Here is a 19,195-nt window from a genome sequence, read left to right as displayed (position 1 = left end):
AGACATCTAGCTACGAATTCCGCGATATCTTTCTTCATACCGTTCCACCAGTAGGAACGCCTCAAATCTCGATACATGCGGGTCCCACCTGGATGGATCGCAAATTGAGAGCGATGAGCCTCCTGAAGTAGCTCCTGTAAGACCGGATGAGACTGAGGTACGCATAATCTACCTCGAAAGTATATAATACCCTCCTCGTCTCATGTGAACTCGGTCTGCTGCCCGAAAGCTAACTGGCTGCCAATAAACTACAAATGCTGATCACCAGCCTGAGCCTCTCGGATCCTCATCCTGATCGACGACTGAGCAACCATGGTAACAAGAATACCCTGCTCTGTTTGTCCCTGCTCCTCAAGGTCTAACCCGGAGAAACCCTGAATCAAGTCTGTGATTGAAATCTGGTGGCAAGCCAAAGTCCCTCTGGACTTCCTGCTGAGTGCATCGACAACCACATTAGCTTTCCTTGGGTGGTAGCTAATGGTACAATTGTAATCCTTTAGAAACTCCATCCATCTCCTTCGTCGGAGATTAAGTTTCTTCTGGGTGAAAATATATTTGAGACTCTTATGATCAGTGAGAATCTCAAATGTAATGTCGTACAAATGATGTCGCCAAATCTTCAAAGCATAGATGATGGCGGCTAGCTCCAGGTCATGAACTTGATAGTTCTTCTTATGCTCCTTCAACTGTCGAGAAGCGTAGGAGACTACCTTGTCGTGCTGCATCAGAACAACGCCCAAACCCTGAAGAGAAACGTCAATGTAGAGTATAAATCCGTCCTCTCCAGAAGATAAAACCAAAACTGGACCAGACACTAATCTCCTCTTCAACTCCTGGAAGCTGGTCTCGTAGTCCTTGGACCACGTAAACTTCATGCCTTTCCTGGTCAGGCGTATCAGTGGCATGGCTATGCGGGAAAAACCCTTGACGAACCGTCTGTAATATCGAGCCAGACCAAGGAAGTTGCGAGTCCTGTATAGACTATGACTACTACCAAATGGTAACCAACTCTATCTCCTGTGGATCCACGGTATTCCCTATTGGTAACCATGTGTCCCAAAAATCTCACAAAAGACAATCCCAAAACGACTACTGAACTTCGCATATAGATGTTCCCATTGAAACATCTCTAGAACTATGCAAAATAGTGTACGTGACTCACCTCGGATCCGAAATAGATCACAACATCGTCAACAAGGACAATGGAAACCGATCCAAACATCCTACGAATACCAAAATCATCAAGTCCCTAAAAACATCTAAGGCTCTGCAAGCTCTAATGGTAAAATCAAGAACTCACAATGTCTGTACTAAAGACATTCCTAACCATAAGATCCCTGACAATAAATCTAAAATCTAATCACCAAAAATAAAAATCACCAAAGAATAGATCCACCAGTGTGAGAGCAACGCTCCATCACAGAAAATACCACATATGTGGGAGCAACGCTCTACCACAAGAAATCCTCAATATGTGGGAGCAATGCTCCACCACAAGAAATCCTCAATATGTGGGAGCAACGCTCCACCACAATCAAATCCATAATATGTATCTACAATATATATATGAGAGCAATACTCCACTACAAGTAATCCACAATATATGGGAGCAACGCTCCACCACCACCAATCCATAAGTGATCAAGACATCTTACTATCCAACTAGAGACTGTACAAGATCACTTTACCACATATCACTGTGGCCAGCCAAAGGTGTAACAACCTAGTAAGCAAATCAAATCCATTGTCAACTCTCTCAACATCGTAGTAGGTCGGGCACCCACCAATAGGAGAATTAGTTGACAGGGTAATACAACCAATAAAATAATGTAGACACTCAACATTCTACATTCAACATAGGTAGAATCATCATGTTGCTACCAACCATACATCTGGCACACGTGCACACACAACATATGTATGATCGACAATATCCTCTAATTAGTACACACCCAACACACTCATAACACACGTATAAATCAGCGTGATACCTCCAACAATGCATACCGAACCCGGGTGCATATATCATCGTAAGTATAATCGACAATACACGTCCAATAATACTCACCAAACATGTGTACACATTGTTGGGCTTTTCGAGCCGCGAAAACCACTTTTCCGCGTCGCGGAAACCCCGAAACCCTGTCACCGGATCTGTGTGAAGAATAAAATTTTGAAAAACCTTCGAGTACGAGTTTACTAACTCTAGATTTACATTAGAGTTCTAGATGGTTAAGAGTTTTTACCCTTGATGCGCGCCCTTCGCGAATCCCGCTCGTCCAAGGTGCCGGATCTCAAGATTGTCAAGGTAGACAATCCTCTACACGTATCCACACGAACAAAAGAGGGAGAAAACCAAACTAAAGTGTGCTAGCACCTTAGTAGGGTTCGACCAAGGTAGGATTAGAGGGAGAGAAGAAAGAGCTCAAGGAGGAAGAAGATAGAATGAATTTCCTTGAATGAAAAATTCATTCTCATTCATTTTGAGTGGCCGACCACAATTGTAACTCCCTTACAATTAATGTGGCCGGCCACATTAAATGGAAAGGGGTTTGTAAACTCCGTGATGTGGCACACACATGTGCTAGCTTTGATGATGTGGCACATCATCATTAGTCCTCCTATTGCTAACTCACAAATGAGGTGGCAAATGGTCAAGTCAAACTTGACCAAATCTCTCTCATGGTTGATCTAATCTAACCATTTGATTTAAACCAACTTAATATAATGAATCTAATTCATTTAATTATATTGATTCAATGAGTCATAATCTAAATTAGACTCATTGAACACATGAATCAACTTGAGTCCAACTCAATTAGCCTAACTTGGATTACTGTTAATCCAATTTGGTTCAAAACATGAACCTAATCCTCTTGGTTCATCATATGAACCTAATCTCCATCTAATTGTCCTTAATGTGTGACCCTATAGGTTCTTGTAACGTTGACAATGCCCCTAAACCCATTTAAAAGCATAAGTAATGAGTGGTATCTAGCAACACATCATTACTACCCAAGTTACAAGAATGTTGAGATCCAACATCAGCTTGTGACTACTAATTGTGACTCCTCACAATATATGACAAGTGCCCTTCTATCCTAGACATCTAGATTGATCAATGTGAGGCATAGACCGTGTCATCCTCTGACCAATCTAAATCTTGAACTCCAAGTAGACTCACTAAATCAAATGACCTCAATATCTCATATTGACTCATTTGGGCATGACCATGCACTTCGTAGTCTCACTCTATCAAGAATATCGATGTCTCTCCCGTTATATAGGAGGGATAGATCCCATCTACATCACTCACATCCCTCTGCATAATTCGTTACATACCCAGTAATCGCCTTTATAGTCCACCCAGTTACGGGTGACGTTTGACGAAACCAAAGCACATAACTCCTTATGTAGGGAACCATTGTGACTTTAGGTCTAAGGACTAGTAGTCATACTAATAGCCATATGAGAAAGTATATGACACTCATATAATGATCCATGATACTTTCTCATGGCGGGTCATTCAGTATACATTCTCCAATGCATACCCATGTGTCAACTTGATATCTCTATATCCATGACTTGTGAGATCAAGTCGTCGAGTTGACCTACATGCTAGTCTTATTGCATTAACATTGTCCCTTAATGTTAATACTCGACTAGGAATGATTAAGAGTAGTGTTCCCTATATCATCTCACTATCGATTCAACCAATCGATTGATATAGGTAAGAACCTTCTACTCAAGGACGCTATTATACTTAGTTTATTTGGCACCAATACAAGTAAGTATAATAACCAAAACAAATGTCTTTATTTATATAAGAATATGATACAATAAGTCCATAATACAATCATCAAATGATTGGCTCTAGGGCTCTAACTAACACACATATCCTATGAGTATAGTCAACATATACTTCCAATAAAACATACTAAACCCGAGTGCACTCACAAATCAAACATAATCAACAAGTTACCTCGAATACCAGACCAAACACATGTGTACATATCACAACACCAATTTAATCGACAAGATACTTCCCATAAGACACTCAAACACATGTGCACATCCCACAACATATATTAAATCGACAAGATACTTCCAATAATACAATCAGACACATACACCGAACTACATAGCTATAATCCACAAGAAACCTACAATAATCATATCAAACATGTATACAAATACTACCTGCAAATGGACAATCTCCACATGACTCCTACAACACATACTAATTATATGTACACGCAACATAGATATGAATAATCGACATATTTAACCGAATCAACCTGACATTCCCTACGTAGCCGACCCAGCATATGGTTGGCCTCGGTATGCCAATGTGCCATAGCACATCCAACATACATTAACACCAAAGTACTTTGAAACAATAGGTGGTCTGTTGGGGTGTTTGTATACAAATAGTACTAGGAAATTTAGCACTCTAACCTTTATTGGTAAATATTGTTATTCTATTTATTCTAGCACTGATAGTCAAGCCAATTGGAAAACAAATGGTTTTAGTATATTGCCTAGGCATTGCAGTAGGTGACCACATCGTATGCAATTGTGGACGATAACACTTAGCTTCGCTTCAATATATGGGACTAATGGGCCTAGGCAACCGGATACGGCATTGATATGGCCATATATGTAGTCCTATATGCAGATATACAGCAAACTAAAATAGTAGACGGTCTGCATTGCAAAGAAAGTTGTAAAATTTCTAAAAGCAGGATAAATGGTAAATCCCAATCGAGAGCCCCAAACACGTGCCTAAACACATGTACATTGCTTCATATCCGTTAAATTATTACACCAGATATTACTACAAGTAACGAAAATTATATAATTACCTGTTTACCTATTTGTCCTCTAGAGATGTTCCATCGCTGTCCAGTTCCCATTTTACCTCAAAATTCCGAACGAGAAAATCACCGGAAATCCATATAAATCCGAAACGGAAGTCCGAAACATAACATAATGGAAATCCGTGCTAATCCGAAATAAATACCCAAGTTTACTAGTAAACTCGGGCTAACTCCAAAAATCCAGAACACCATAAGCATGTATCATAACCCGCTCTGATACCAATAAATTGGTATCAGCTAAATCTTGAAAATCCATAACACGAAAATCAAACAAGTATCGCCAACTTGGCTCTGATACCAAATAAATTGTCACGCCCCAAGGGAGTCCCTGTCCGAAGAAATTTCGGCAGCATCTCCCCTGTACGGCTGACAATCTGAAACTTTATACATTGCCTCCAGGGCCACATATACATCGACCAATACAGATGGAACAATAATAATAATAAAACATAACACACATCCAAACATCCACACAGTTTAATAGTGAACAACTAAAGCAATGATAAGAAGACTCAAAAACAACCCTAATCAACTACACCCATAAAGCTCAAAACATATTTCCTACTCCACTACACCCATAAAGCACAAATCCGATGTAATAAATCCACTCACCTCTTATGTCGTCTAGGCAGACATGCAGTAAAACAAATCCGAATGAAAGTCATCGACAATATCCATATAGTAAACTGATACAAGTCCAGATGTATCAAAATAGCACAAGTCTAATAAAGGAGAAAAACCAAAAGATCAACAAACGTCCTCGTGGTCTGCAGGGGACTAGCGACTGGAACTCTCCGGACAGCATCAACCTAAAAATAACAATGGAGGAGGGTGTGAGTCCAACACTCAGCGGGTAACAACTAATATGCATAATAAAGAAAATAACAACCAACACTAATCATGCGTACAGTCTCCTGATACATGTAGGATAAATGCAACTGAAATAAGCAGGAGAAAATAATACTAACTAGGACCTGGGTATAAGTATAACAAGGTCGTCATACCAAGAGTGTCATAAATCTTGTATGCATGTCAATCATATGCATCCATCCAAATGCAGCAAATAATACAACAAACACAAGCAATAAATGCATCATGCATATGATGCCAATGCCATGGTCACCCCTGACGCTAGTCAGCCATCTCACACACGATGGTGAGACCGAGTGAGTAGGGTTGTGACAACCGTGCACTCTACCATCACTTCTCCTGATGAGTGACCGAGTGGACGGGATGTTGTCAGAGTACACCTATCCTCCTACCCCAAATCATAAATGGGGGAGCTCAATGCTCTCATCTCCCGGTACATGATGACGGGGAGGAATCTCTGTCAGCTACCACGCTGCGTCACACTACCCATGAGCGGACCAACGAAGCCAAACAAAGTCCAACCGCCTGCCGGCTACCACGCTGCTACACTAAACCAGCGAAGCCAAACAGAGCAGAACTATCTGCCAACTACCACGCTGAGTCACCAGACCAACGGAGCCAAACAGCAGAACTGCCACATACCTGTCTGATATACCACTAACTCATGAGTGGTGGTGTGTGGAGATACATGTAACTGGCGATGTGCTCGACAATAATGGAGCAGACTATCACACAACATGCAATCATGCGAGATGATGCATGACACTAAACATGACAATATCTTGAACAGTATAGCAATATCCATATATAAATATAAAATGTGTACCATAGGACAATGAACCAAATCAAAGGTACACATATCAGATAAGGTATCAAAAACCCTAGGTCCTGAACATAATAAATAACATGGTTGTGTCACTACCTCTATAAGCATGTATAATCAGGTAAATACTAACATGATGTGCATAACAAATAAATAAACACGCATGTAACAAATCGGGTAGTGATCAACCGAAGCAAATAAGAAACACAATCATTGTTATTTGTTAAAATCATTACTATGCATATCAAATGACATAAAGTCAAAGTACCCGTCTCCAATAGAAAAGTCCAATCTGGTCCGAATACGACGTCGAGATACTCGTCTCGCGTCAAAACCCTGAGTCACCAATATATATATCTTTTTAGTTAGCTATGTAAAATACTGAAAAATTAAATAATAAATATTATTGGACGACAAATCTTATTGGATTTTTCAGGAATTTTTAGAGATTTTTTGGGAATTAAACGGGGTCCGTATGATCCGTTTTGAGGGGATAGATTCAGGGTACAGAAGAAGCCTGTTTTGGAATACCCATTTAAGTGGGAGTTGATTTGGGGGTTGACTTAGATTTTAATTAATCTAACCTAGGTTTAAATCCTAATTTCCCTAAATTTCCCCTATTCGTATTCTTTCTCCCCGATTCATTCTTCCCAAAACCCCCCTTCTCCGGCGATTTTCTGCCTCTCCGACGCTGAGCTCGCGATCGCCGGCTACTGGTCGACGCTGCCAGCTGAGCCTCTCTTCTCCTTGTCTGCTCGTGCGTCTCTCCTTCCTTCCCTCACGTCTCTGCTCAATGTCGCCGACGTCGATCTCTCCCGACCATGCCACGCTGCCCGACGCCACTGAGCGCCGCCCATCGCCGATGTAGCCCTAGCCTCATTCTTCTCCCCAGATCGTTGCCCTGGTGTGAGCATATCTTGGACCAGAAGCGAGAGAATCTGAGCCCTAGCTCTGATTTTTCGCTGGCGACCACCGAGCTCGATGCCGATAGCGGTGAGGTCGATCTCTCTGTCTCACATTTAATTCGTGCCCTAATATTGCTCACCTGCCATACCTCACGATCTTGATCTTGTCCTGTGTGATGCTCGGCTCAACGACATCATTATCGATCGGTGATCTAGGGCACTCGATCGGACAAGGGTCTTGGAGAGAAGGATGATCACCAGAACATTGTTCTTTGCGGATTTGAAGAGGAGGAGCGCCTACATTTTTCCATTCCACCTGTGACACCAGTTGCTACCTAGTTTCCAGAGGTGGGTTCTCCACATGAATCGAATCTATTGGCACTAAATCGGGGTAAGGTATGATTCATATCAGATTTTGTAGCAATCTGATTTCTATTTTGGTATTGGAATATGGAGATTTGATGCTTGGTTGGTCATTGTAGCTTCGGTCAGTACTGTTCACCGGTGAACCATAATTCTGGCGATCTTGTTTTGACAGTGAATCCATCTTGTCATGTTTCACTAGTTGCCACCTTGGATTTGGGTAAGTTGTGTTATCAATTGATTACATTATGTAATGAATTAGATTAAGGAATTAATTGGGATGTGGATTGTTATGTGATCATTCTTATAGGATCATTGGATTGATTGTTGGTTGGATTATCAGATGTGGTGGTTTGGTTAATTGTCGGTGATGATGTTAGGTTGATGCGAATTTATGATAGAGATTTGATTTTATGATAGGTTATTGTGGTTTGATATCATTACGTGGTGGATTGGTAATTAAGGAATAGAATTGTTATTGGATTAATATGATGTGTTGTTTTGGAGGATTAATCAGAGATCAGATTTGATTGGAGTGATCCTATTGGGTTAGGGATTTTATTTAGCTATTTAATTCATATGAATTTAGCTAAATAAAATATAAATATATTGATTTCTGTAGGACTTTGATATGAGATGATCATCATGACGTGAGATTTATTCTGGACACGATCTACGTATCAAGGCGGGTATTTCTTCCTTGGCTCTATGTAGATTTTTATTGAGCTTAGTGCATGGTTTTATGTGATGGATTAGGCTGCTTTTCCTTATATTGTATTTGTTGGTTGACTTCCTGCTCCATACTTATGCTTGATCTTTGAGATGCCCTAGTTATATCATATACAGTCTCTACTCTTGATTTCTACTCTGCTGTGATTACGCGTGTAGAGTATGTATTGTAGGGATTGTCGAGTGGTTGGATTTACCATGCTGATTTTGCATATAATGTGGACTGTACGTAGCTTGGTATGTGTTTTAGGAGACATCATGTTGACCGTACATTTGCATGTTGTATGTATACACGTATTTGTTATGCACTTTTGGAGGAGTTGTGTTGATTGTATGTTTGTGGTTTATACACATGTCTGACGTGTTTACTACTGGAGGATACATGTTGATTGTATTTATGTACATGTGTCTTGTGGGATTATTGGAGATTTTTAGTTGATTATACATGTGTAGTTGTGTACATATGTTTAGTGGGATATGTGGAGGTATCATGACGATTATATTCTTGTTGTGCAGTGCTTATGTGGTTTAGAGGTTGCATGGATGATGACGGTGTTTGTATCATGATTATATATATATCATGTTCATCATTCATTGCATCTGACGACTAGTCTCCCTTGTGGTTGAGAGGGTCGTTAGTCTTTTATAGCTGTCCACTCTACCACTGATGGAGAGTGGTAGCTGGGAGTGGAGCTATGTCCTGTCGCGCTTACTCAACTGCTCAGTGTTTTTACTCTGTCAGCCTTGACCACTCTGGAGTAGTGGATCTTGAGGGTACAGTAGTCAGGGGGCTTGAGTTTTGAGTGGTCAGGGACCCTTAGATATGTAGTTAGATAACTACATAGTATACTGTCGCCTCAGTCGCTTTATAGCGGTTATGTGCGTGAGGCTTGTATGATTTGTCACGGACCCAAGCCTCTCGGCCATACCGGGGTCGTGGTGTCTGGAGAGGTGGCGGGGGTGACCATGGAGCATGCATACACATTTGCATATGATGCTCGGTGCATCTGTGGATATATATTTACATACATGCTTAGTAGATACTAGTTGCATGTGATTGTGGTTGTTGCACTTGTTTGAGATATGATTGTTGCATATGGTTGTCATGCTGCATACATGTCATTTATTTTACATGTATATGTAGCCGTATTTATATTGCACAAGTGTCACGGGTATATCTGTTGCAGATCCGGTGAGTTTACTGATCATTGTGCCATGTGTCGATTCCAGATTGGGTATGTATCTATCATTATGTTAGTTGTGGTTTGTACAGTTTATATGTCAGGTTATTATGTCAGATATGTTTAGGTGCATTGATTATGATAGTATGATCATGTTCTTTATTCCCTACTGAGACTGTATACTTTTGATCTCCATGTTTCATTTGTAGACCGTGCACTGCCTTTTCTATTACCCGCTGAGTTACCTATACTCACCACCGCATGTATACATTTATGTTTTCAGGTATCTTGTAGATGGTTGGTGTCGCTCGGAGTATCCTATCTGCCGGGTCCTACGTCACATCCGAAGATGATTTCACCTAGTGTTTGTTTTCTTTTGTACATTCTTTTATTATTTTTGGCATTGTATTTGTGTTTAGCCATGTGGCTATCTTATTCTTTTGCTGTTGTATTTGTGTTTAAGACGTGCCGGCATGCATTGTATTTATTTGGTTTGTGTGGGCTTTCCTTCGTTTTTTCGCTATGATTTTAGTACAGACGTGTGGGCTGTTTATATATAACTGCGTGGTTGTGATTGTTTCATTCCAGCCGAGTGGGCTGTGATTATAACTGCGTGGTTGTGTATAAAAATATTCCAGCCGCATGTGGCTGATGTATTTTGTTTGTATTGATGTTTCAGATTGTCACCGGTACAGGGGAGATGTTGTCGGATTTTTGTCTGATTAAGACTCCTTTGAGGGTGTGACAAGCTAAAATTCTCATAAATAGATAAATAAAAATCTCTATGACTAATTTAGGTTAAAACCTTAATCACAACACCATCATCCTACCTAAACAAAATTTACGATCAATTAAGGTTAACGCTTACCTCAAATTTGGCAGCAAGAAGGTCTTTCCCCCGCTGCCCAAACAACGATCCGATGGTTGGAACAATGACTAGAACCGCTAGAGCCTTAACCTCCAACACATTTTCCCTAAATCAACATCCAATTAGATCCAAAACTCAAATCCTCTACTAAGGTTAACTCATTACCTCTATGGTGGCAGTAGAGCTCGGTGTATATGAGTAGAAGATACTGGTGGCCACTGGAAATGGCGGTCACTCCTCTGATCCAGCGATGTCAGCTACAAACTATCAGCAGTGGGATAGCCGGAACCGAAAGCAAACCTCTACCTTTCAAAATAAATCTCACGTCAACACCACACAAAGGCTTAATACCCAATACAAAAATCTAGGGCACTGATACCTTGCTCCTGGCCGGAAGCAACCCCAGCAGAGATGCGCTGGCGATGAACCTAGGGCACCGGCGGCGCGAGGAAGATGAGGATCGGTGAGACAATGCCGCGAAAGGCTAGGGCATGGTGGGAGTTCGACCGAGGAGTCTCGGTGGCTGCACTGAGGAGATCAGAGAGGGCGTTGGCGCTTCCTAACCTCAACAGTCGAGACAAGGAAGAAGCAGGGGAAGTCGCGCGCGATGAATCGAGCTAGGGCTTGTCTCCAGGTCGAAGTGGCGGCGACGCTGCTCGGCGCGATTCGGGGATCTCCGCGGCAAGGAAACGATCAGGGCAGTAGCGTGGGATCAAGTGGAGAAGCGTCGGGGAAGAGAGGAGGATTGGAAGTGGTGCGACGCAATCAAGGAGAAGAAATAAAAGGAGAGGAGGAGAAGAAAAACCGCTGCGTGCGACGTCGGTTAGGGCAAGGATCGACGTCGCAGGGCTCGGGAGGAAGCCACGCGGGTGAGGGAAAAATGAAGGAAAAAGAAAAAAAAAGAAAAGAAAAAGAAATAATTTTTTTCCTCGTTTAAACGGGGTAGCCTAAACAGACTTTCCCAAGCCCCGTTTTTATCCCCGTTAACTGATCCATACGAGCTCCGAAAAATTCTTGAAAGATTTCCAAAAATTCCAGAAAATTCCCTTATTATTATCTACCCTTTTTCCAGTATTTTACAGGTCCACTCGGATGAGTCTAGTGGCTAGCGCGTGAGGTGTTGCTACCATGAGATCTGGGGTTCGAATCTCGGCAAAATCGAGGTAAATGCCTCCCTTATGTGCTAGTCACTATTCCAAAGGCTAGTAGACGCCTGTAATTTATCTCCTCCGTGTTGGTCCTGGGACAGATTGACGAAGGCGTTGGGGACGAACGTATTCCCCTTTTACCACCACAATTAGAGCTAGGTGATTTAACTATCTTATCCCTCTAATTATATCTTATCGATCTCCTTTAGTATTGTTGATCCACTAGTGAACAATTAATTTATGATCTAATCATAAATTAGAGGCCTCAAATTATTTAGTTCTAATACCAACACTCTAAGAGAAGACGTTATGGACTTCATATATGTGATTCATAATCCTAGTGTAAATGTCTCGCTAGCTCTCCAAGATGCCAACCATGAGCTTATATCAATGCAAGCAAGATCCAACAAGCCAAAATACTTGTTGATCCATAAGCGAAGTTTATGATCACTTAAGATTTTGATTGACTTCGTATAATCATCTACTTGATGTAGATTAGAGTCTTTGTTTTGATTCTTACATGGAGTCTCTAGAATCATGTCGATCTAGTATTGTATAACCTTATTATACATAGCACCCCCAACTTAATGTACAATACATTATTGGTGCTGGAAGCACTAACTAATTAAACATGTATTTTAATATTGGCAAAAGGTTCAATGTTAATGTAACACCCCACCCTCCTCACTACTGGTCTGTGAGGGCGGAGGGCTACTGGACTACTAACTTTACTTAACTATCCTTGATCACATGTTGATAGAAATTCCTAAAACTCTCGGAGAACTCAAAACATACAATTAACTAGCAGCGGAAGACTAAATGACTCATCTAATACATTCTACTCAACTTTTTGTTAATAAATTCTTATGCTAAATCCCAAGGCTTCTATAGTCCAGGCATCACACATCCATCCGCACCTCCTTGTCGCCTTCCTTTACTATAGCTTTTCCTTTCCTTTATCTGCAGTAAGAGAAAATGCATCTATAAGCAAAATTACTTAGTAAGCGCTATCTAACTCACAAAACTCGAGTATGCATGTAAGCTGAAAGAAATCTAGAAACTAAATGCTCATCTAATAGCAAACGAAACATAGCATACTGAAATACTAAACATGTAAGCAAATCTAAACAACATGTCAGTATATAAGAAAGCTAAACTTGCTGAATTTTAAACTTATGTGAAGCTTATTTCTTTTGTTTGAAAACTTATACTTTAATACTTCAAAATAATAATCAACTTTCTTCTTGGGCCCGACAACTGTACTTGCTATGCGCGCATCCCTAACTAAACCCGAGATAGCTGGTCCCGAATCTAGTAGGGTTTACTAGGTTATCTAAACCTAGGGACGACTATGGGAGCCCAGCCCAAGGACAACTGAGAGTCCTGCATACTAGGTTATCTAAACCTAGGGACGACTATGGGAGCCCAACCCAAGGATAACTAAGAGTCTAGTACAGTGTCACTGATAAAAGTAAAATACTTGTTATCTTTTAATACTTCTAATATATAATGCCTCGGCATTTTAACGAGCACCTTGTGTGCCAAAATCCCTAAAGTCTTGACTTTGGGATCTACTTAAGGTCTTGGCCTTTTTCTTTCTTTTCTTTATCTTTCTTATACTTGTTAATACCTCTAATAAAAGAATGTTTCTTTAAAAATTGAAATGTTTAAACAAATTCTAACTTTGAAATGCATAAACAAAAATCTGCATACTATGCTAATCAAAATTCTGCATACTATTCTAATCAAGATTCTGCATTCTATGCTACACTATTTCTGCATACTATGCAAACATAAAATCTACACTATAAGCTTAATTAAAATCTACACTATAAGTCTACATAAAAATCTGCACTATAAGCTTAATTAAAATCTGTACTATAGGTTTAATTAAAAATCTGCACTATAAGCGCTTAATTAAAATCTGCAATATAAGCTCTACATAAAAATCTGCACTATAAGCTTAATTAAAATCTGTACTATAGGCTTAATTAAAAATATGCACTATAAGCGCTTAATTAAAATCTGCAATATAAGCTCTACATAAAAATCTACATTATAAGCTTAATTAAAATCTGCACTATAGGCTTAATTAAAAATCTGCACTATAAGCGCCTAATTAAAATCTGCAATATAAGTTCTACATAAAAATCTGCATTATAAACTTAATTAAAATCTGCACTATAGGCTTAATTAAAAATCTGCACTATAAGCGCTTAATTAAAATCTGCAATATAAGCTCTACATAAAAATCTACATTATAAGCTTAATTAAAATCTGTACTATAGGCTTAATTAAAAATCTGCACTATAAGCGCTTCTTATGCTTCGAATTCAAGAAGAACAAAGGTCCAAAACTACTCCTACTGCCGGTGAGAAGCACTTACCTTGCTTCTTGGACTCATAACCGAACAAAAAGGGCTTCTAGGACCTTGGCCGGCCGCCGGAGTGATGCCCTAACTCCCTTTCGTTTTCTGCCCGAGCTCCGCCATCGTACACAGAAGAGAAGGAGAGAATGGTTTAAGTCACGGGAAAATAGAGCATCAACTTATCCCTTTTTATAACTTAATATTTCTATTAACTCCTTAAATAAATTTGCTACCTTTTCTAAACAGACAAATCCAACATCAACTTATCCTTTTTATAATCCAATATTCTGTTAACTATCTTAAATAATCTGTTAACTATCTTAAATAAATTCATTACCTTTTCTAAACAGACAAATCCAACATCAACTTATCCCTTTTATAATATTCTGTTAACTATCTTAAATAAATTCGCTACCTTTTCTAAATAGACAAATCCAACATCAACTTATCCCTTTTATAATATTCTGTTAACTATTTTAAATAAATTCGCTACCTTTTCTAAACAGAAAAATCTGTTTGCCCACCTGGTCAGCCAGGTTTTGACCGAGTCAAAGGTCGTGGGTTCAATTCTCGGCTTGGACATTTTTTTGTTGAAACTTCCTTCGTTTAGTAAAAATACCAAACGACCTCCAAAAATTACATAAAAATACTCTAAAAATTTCTTAAAATCTCTAGAATATTTCTAAAATATTTCTAAATATTTTTAAGAACTTTTAGAACTCCTAATGAGGAAAATTGGGTCGTTATAGTTAAATTGTGTTGTAATCTAATAAACTTATCTGAGTGTATAAGCAAGACCTAGTTAAGGCTATGTAACGAAAAACTAGTTAAGGGATTAAGCACAAAGTCCCGGTTAAGGGATTGAGCATGAAATCTTAGTCAAGGGGTTGGGCACAAAGTTATAGTCAAGAGGATTGGGAACGAAGTCATGATCAAGGGATTGTGCACTTAGCATATCAAGACATCGGGCAGAAGTCCTAGGGGTCGTGAACACCATGCGGAAGTCTAGGCTAGTCGAGGATCGGATGTGTAGTGGAAGTCCCGGAGGTCAAGGTAAGATGCTAAGTAAAAATCTAAATGGTGTTTGGCAAAATGTAACTCTCCTAAAAGGAGTAGGTGAGAACACATTTCCTGTTGAGGGAACAGTAGACATCGGTTCGACCTAAGGATTCACTAAAAATCTATTGGACCAATTTGGGCCGGCAAGAGGGGGTTGAGTTTATCTGTCAAAAAGTAAAACAAATACCTTTCTCGACCGTTCAACTCAGAGTAGCAGCAATAGTATAATTAAAATAAACAATAAGAAAATAAAGGAAGAGGTGCATAGTTTACTTGGTTACAATGTAGGTGGTTATTGATCCAAGGACAATGAAAGCTCTAAAAATCTCCTTCGGTGAAGGCGGAGAAGCCTCTTACACTCGTTAATTGCTCAGATTATTGCTAGGAAAAGAATACAGGAGTTATTATCTATTTCCTAGGTTCAGGGATCCTTTTATAGCCCCAGGAAAATCTTATCCGTGGCTTGAAGGCGCCTTCCATAGGCTTGGAAGGCGCCTCCAGCGAGGCGCCAAGGGATAAAGCTTTATCCTTTGGCAATGGCTACAATCAGCCTGGTCGAAAGCGCTTTCCATAAGGCTGGAAGGCGCCTTCGTACTATTCATCGAAGGTGCCTTCCAGCCATGGAAGGGGCCTTCCACAATGAAGGTGTGGGGGCGCCTTCAATTCACTTTGAAGGTGCCTCCAGCAGCAATTCTAGCAACTATTAGGGTCGAAATGTGCTAGGGGGGGGGGGGGGGGGGGGTTGAATAGCTCGTCGTGCGCTCGTTGCTAGTTTCTTGGTGATGATAGGCAGTGGAAAATATAAAAAGCAAAAATACAACGCTAACACGAAGGATTTGCTTGGTATCCACCTCAAGAAGAGGTGACTAATCCAAGGATCCACACATGACACACACTCTCTACTATGAAAACACTCCTTTTAAGTCGCAGCCGAAGGTGGAGAAACATCGTACAAACTCACACAACAACAAGAAGAAAAGAAAAAGCAAAATACAAGTAAACCTTACAAGCTTTTACACAGTAAACCCTAGCTAGCTTCCCTTTCTTGTTTGGAAAACCTCTTGACCTTGGAAGTGCAAGAACACCTTGCTCCAAGAAGCTTCAAGATCTGGCGGTGATCTCTGTGGAGAAATCGTTGTGTATCTGAGATGAATCGGGCGAATGTCTGCAGAAGAAAACGCTCGCAACAGCTTTATCCAGCGCCAACGGTTGGATCCCAATCGATTGAATTGCTCCCAATCGATTAGGAAGGATTTGGATTGATCGATCGATCAATCCAGAGTGCCTTTGTGCTCTCTGGAAATCGCCTGAATCAATTGCCCGATTGATTCAGGGTTCTCGCGCGATTTCCTACCTCTCAATCAATCACTTGATCGATTGGAGGCTCCCAATCGATCCGGTGATCGATTGAGAGGGCTTCTGTGCAATTGGCGACAACTTCCCAATCGATCGCCCAATCGATTGGAGGCTCCCAATCGATCGGGTGATCGATTGGGAGAGGCTTTTGTAGTGGCACCAATCCAATCGATCAGCCGATCGATTGGACATGATTCAATTGATCGGCTGATCGATTGAATCAACTTGATTCGCCCTAATCAAGTCTCAAGCCCCTAAAACTCAACATATGGTCAACCATGACCTGTTGGGACATCATGCCTAGCATCCGGTCACCCTTGACCTGTTAGGACTTCCTCACTAAGTGTCCGGTCAATCCCTTTGACCCACATGGAATTTTCTCCTCGTGTCAAGTATCCGGTCAAACCTTTGACCTACTTGGACTTCTCAATACCAGGTGCCCGGTCAACCTTGACCCACCTGGATTTCCACGTGCCTGGCTTCACTCACCAGGACTTCCCTTCCGCCTAGCTTTACTCACTAGGACTTCCCATCTGCCTGGCTTCACTCACCAGGACTTTCACCTAGCATCACTCACTAGGATTTTCATACTGCCTAGCTTTACTCACTAGGTCTTTCACCGGGCTTCAGTTATCAGGATTTCCCAACTTCCTGGCTTCACTCACCAGAACTTCTCCTCTGCCTAGCTTTACTCACTAGGTCTTTCACCTAGCTTCACTCACCAAGATTTTCTAACTGCCTGGTTTCACTCACTAGGGCTTCTCCTCTGCCTAGCTTCACTCACTAGGTCTTTCACCTAACTTCACTTATCAGGATTTTCCAACTGCTTGGCTTCACTCACCAGGACTTCTCAGTCAAGTATCCAGTCAGTCTTGACCTACTTGACTCTTCTTCACATCTAACTGGCCAACCTTGACCAGAGGAGAATTGTACCAATAATATCCCCAAATAAATGATTGCACCTACAATCTCCATGTATTATCTGTAAAATACCGGAAAATAGGCGAATATTAATAAGGGAATTTTTCATAATTTTTAGAAATTTTTCGGGAATTTTTAGGAGCTCGTATGGACGAGTTAACGGGGATAAAAACGGAGCCCGGAAAAGCCTGTTCAGGATACCCTGTTTTAATGAGGAAAAATTTTAATTTTTCCTTTTCCTTTTCTTTTTCTTTTATTTTTTCTTTTCCTCTGGTTTTTCCCCGACGCCGAACTCGCGTGTTCTTCTTCTCCTCTGCCGAACCCTCCTTCCCTCATCTCTCGCGACGCCGGCCTTCTCCACCCGACAGCACCGCCGGTGCTCTTCCTCCTCGCTGAGCGACGCGTTGCCGCCACCCCTACCGACGCCGAGACCTCCCGCAAGCCCGACTTCTCCTCGTGCCCTAACCACTGTGCGGTTCTTTCCTTCTACTTATTCCCAGTCGATTTCATCTTGGCCGCACCTTCTTCCGCTGCCGATCACAGCCAACGCCGACTGCCACCACTGTGCTTGCCGACGTTGCCGCCTCTCGACCCAGCGCCGACTGTGGCCTAGTTTTCCTTCTCGCCGGCACTTGAGTACCACCGCCGGTGTTTCCCTTGTGACCGAGCACTGCCGACACCGAGCCTATCCCCCTCTTCTGTCCGCTGTGCCCTAGCTAGTATCCGGCGTCGCACGAAACAGTGCCACCATCCAGTCTCCTCTTCGACACTGCCGCTCTCCCTTTCCTCTGCGCTGCTGCCGACCCTGTATTGGATAACTCCAGCCGCGTACCTTAGTCGCGAAACCGCCGTCGGCCACATCCCGATTGATCCTAAACCCGAGCAGATAAGGTGAGTAGGGTTGTGTAGGATCTGTGATTTCCACTGATTGATCCTTTTTCTGATCAGTCTGATTTCAGCAGTGATCCCAGCTTTGAGGTGAAGTTTTGTGCTATGGTTGGACAGTCACTCCATACAGTGGCTATTGGTTCTTGTAACGACGGTGAATTTGAGGTAAGGTTTAGGATATTGAACTTCGAGTAGGTTGATTATGTTTATGTTTGGAATAGGTAGATTTGATTCTCTTTAGACTTTTAATCTAATGTTATGATTAGGGTTAAAGGAAATTAACCCTAGTTAATTGTTGGATTTAATTTAGGAGGCTCGAGATTATGGTTTAGGGTTTTTCCCTAAAACTGTTCTTAAGGATTTTTATTTAGTTATTCGTTTAATTTGTAGCTAAATAAAAATGTATGTTTGGTATCACAGGACTTTGACGCGAGACGAGTATCTCGGAGTCAGATTTGGACTATTTTATCGGAGGCGGGTACTTTTGACTTTTTGTCTTTGATATGCTTAGTAATGAAATTAACATATTGCATCAATTGTGTTTCTTATCTGTTTCGGTTAATCACTACCCAAATCTTGGTACGTGCTTGATTGATTGATTGATTTGCATCTCATGTATATTTTACCTGTTTATACATGCTTATAGTGGGTAGTGATATACCATGCTTCACCATGTTCAGGACCTAGGTTTTTATACCTTCTGTGTACCTTTGATTCGATATGATTCGTTGACCTAGGGTGCACTTTTCTATATATATGGATTAGGTCAGGATGTTTATATGGTTATTGCCATGCATCATTTGCATGATTGCATCTTGTGCGATAGTCCGCTCCAT

The 19,195-nt window shown here is 41.0% G+C and overlaps 1 long non-coding RNA gene across 2 annotated transcripts; it reads left to right on the top strand.

Annotated features, from left to right (window-relative positions):
• The first annotated feature begins 7,224 nt into the window (after positions 1–7,224).
• Positions 7,225–10,100, top strand: LOC122006561. 2 transcript variants are annotated; one of them, XR_006118725.1, is made up of 3 exons: positions 7,225–7,874; positions 7,961–8,061; positions 10,035–10,100. It is a non-coding gene; the product is annotated as an uncharacterized LOC122006561 (long non-coding RNA). The 2 variants fall into 2 exon arrangements; XR_006118726.1 differs by lacking the exon at positions 10,035–10,100 and adding an exon at positions 8,464–8,527.
• The last annotated feature ends 9,095 nt before the right edge of the window (positions 10,101–19,195 follow it).

This window comes from Zingiber officinale, chromosome 1A, assembly GCF_018446385.1.
Source record: "Zingiber officinale cultivar Zhangliang chromosome 1A, Zo_v1.1, whole genome shotgun sequence".
Lineage (NCBI taxonomy): Eukaryota > Viridiplantae > Streptophyta > Magnoliopsida > Zingiberales > Zingiberaceae > Zingiber > Zingiber officinale.
The sequence above is the reverse complement of the archived record's forward strand: the minus strand, read 5'-3'. Positions and strand labels throughout refer to the sequence as shown.